This window comes from Myotis lucifugus, unplaced genomic scaffold, assembly GCF_000147115.1.
Source record: "Myotis lucifugus unplaced genomic scaffold, Myoluc2.0 scaffold_882, whole genome shotgun sequence".
NCBI classification, from domain to species: Eukaryota; Metazoa; Chordata; class Mammalia; order Chiroptera; family Vespertilionidae; genus Myotis; species Myotis lucifugus.
Window position 1 is genome coordinate 19,732 of NW_005871930.1, and position 2,975 is coordinate 22,706.

Consider the following 2,975-nt stretch of genomic DNA (forward strand, 5'->3'; position numbering starts at 1 on the left):
GGGGCGCCATGGCGACAAGACAGGCTCCCAAGACGCAGTTCGCTGCCGGAGGCTCTGGTCCAGGCCCGGCCCGTGGCAAAGCCAGGGCGGGGCTTTCCATCTGGGTTTCCACGTTGTCACTTCCGTGAGAATGACAAAGGCTTGACAACATAATTACAACTGTCACTCTCCCTAAAATAAATTAAACTTGGAAGCACTCGGGGAGTTAACGAGACACGCGAGCTGATTGTGTCTCGTGAACTCCCTCCCGACGTCTGTGTTGCACGCCGGAGGCTGTGAGAAACGAGGTGCATCTGGTATACCAGCTATTTGTGTCTTTGGGATTCAGGAATTTTTTTTCCCAAAAAGGAGGGGTTTAGAGGACAGTTCCTAGTGCAGTCCCCAGTCCCAAGTCCCCAAGCCAGGAGGGGGAATTAGGTTACAGCCCTCCCAACCAACCAAGACACCCTCCAGGCACGAAACTTAACTACCGTCCAGGGTCCCCGTGCCTCAAGCCCACAATGGGTCCGTCCCAAACCTGAGGTATAGGACTCTCTCTCTGCTCTGGCCCGAGGCTGCCATTCTCTCATCACAAGGGTGGAAGTCCGCAGCTGTGCGCCCTGCAATGATCTCTCTGCCTATATCCACTGCCTCCCTGTCTTCCCGGAGCCCTGGACTTCTTAACCCCAACCGTGAAGGTCACACTTCTAATCACCCAACACAATGGCCTTGCCTGCGCTCCTGCTGGGCCCTGGGCCCGTGAGTACAAACAACCCCCACATTTAGACGTTTGCTCCTGGCCCTCTGGACTCCCCTTTGTGGATGCATCTCTCCCCAAACACGTCAACACACATCCCATCTGAAGCGGAATCCTGACTTTTTAAAATGAAGGCCATCGGTGTCTCCACGTCACAATCTCGCTCATCTGTCTCAATCCCAGCATCAGCCTCCAGCTTCCACGGAGCTCTGCTCAACCTTTTCATTAATCAGTTGGATCAATGGCGTGATAATCAAATCTGCAGATGGCACAAACCCATCAAGGACACCAAATTAAAAAAAAAAAAGGATCAGACACACACTTGTAAGTGTAAAGGTGTACTGAACATTCAGCGTGAGAGCAGGAAGTGATGCTGGGTTCTGTGCATAAGAGAAGTGCGCTCACCTATTGGACTTTATTAAAATGTCCTCGGTCGTGCTGCTAAGTTTTGACAGAACCAGGATTCACACCAGGGTCTGCGAACAGGGAGCTCATCACTGACCAAGTCAGCCATGAGCAGCAGGAAGAGCATCACATTCAAAGCTGTGCAATTCAACCTCATGCTGTACCTTCTTACTCGCTAAATGGGCCGGACTTCTCACCTTTAAAGTGAGCATAATAAAATTTTATATTATAAAAACTAAAAACAGTATTCAGACAGATGTTGACAGGCGGAAGAAAATGAGATGAAACAAGTAATGTGAAATGTAATTAAACATCATTAGCCCAGTCGGCGTGGCTCAGTGGTTGAGCATCGACCTATAAACCAGGAGGTCACGGGTTCGATTCCTGGTCAGGGCACATGCCCAGGTTGTGGGCTTGATCTCCAGTGTGGGGCGTGCAGGAGGCAGCCAATCAATGATTCTGTCTCATCATTATGTTTCTATCTCTCTCTCTCCCTCTCCCTTCCTCTCTGAAATCAATAAAAATATATTTTTAAAAAAGAGAGCAAAACCTTTGACCCTCTAATGCATAGATGGTGGAGAATAAATCCCAACATATTGGGAGGTAACAGATACAGAGCAGGGAGGGAACTGGCAGAGGGAGGGGGCTGGGAAGGGAAAGGGGTGGCATCTTATATACGGTGGCCAAGACAGGCTCACTGAGAGGGTGACATTTGAGTGAGAAAAGATAACCGGGAAAATGACCAGCCGCCCCTGGCGAGAGAAACCATGGCCTCATCCATGAACGTCTAGGTTCACTGAAGCCCAAAGGAAGCAGAGCCTGTTAGGGGTCCAAGTCTGGGCACGAGCCTGGCCCTCCCGGCCCCCAGGAGCCAGGGTTCCCCTGGGCACAGCAGAGTCCCTCCCACCTGTGCATGCATCACTGTCACCTCCCCTGCAGGCACCCAGCCTCCCGGAGCTTCCAGAGAAAACCTCCCCCCACGCTTCTTTTTCATTCAAATTGCATGTTGCTCAGATTCTAAAAACTCTACCGCGTGGGAGGCCTGAAGAGGATTATTTCAGAAAATTGGCACCCGGGGCTGCCACATTCACTGGGTCCCAGGGCATGAAAAACATTTGGCACGAGACAAAAATCCCACAGAAACTCTGAAACATAACTGGGTTCCGATTCAAAACTCCTGGGCGTGAGCAGACACAGGACTTTATAAAAACACGCACTGATCTCCTTCCCGACCCCAGTGCTAGAAGACAGTGCCCACTGTCCAACCGCCTAAGAGCAGACCCCCTTGTTCTAGCCCAAGACGGGCTGTTCTTCTGCCAGAACAACTTGGAGACACATGGCAGCCTCGCGTACAGGGTCCTAGTTCCAGGGAGAATCAAGAAGATTCCAAGCCTGGGCCTTGACTGAAATAACCTGGCGGGGGGTACCCCCCGGGAACAACCGGTGAACCCCAGTCCTGCACGGGGGGATTTTACACTAAATGGCAGAGCACCCGTTTCTGGGCTCACTTCAGTAATGGAGCCCTTAGAACAAAAATGACTAAGTGGCCCGGCCGGCGTGGCTCAGTGGTTGAGCATCGACCTATGAACCAGGAGGTCACGGGTTCGATTCCCGGTCAGGGCACATGCCCAGGTGGTAGGTTCAATTCCCACTAGGAGGCGTGCGGGAGGCAGCTGATCCATGATTCTCTCATCATGGATGTTTCTCTCTCCCTTCCGCTCTGAAATCAATAAAAACATCTATATATACAAAAACGGAAAGTTCACCTAGGATGGGTCCCGAGAAGCCACCCTGGGGAGGAGGGTGCGGTCAGGGCTGCTCCTTACAGCCCTGT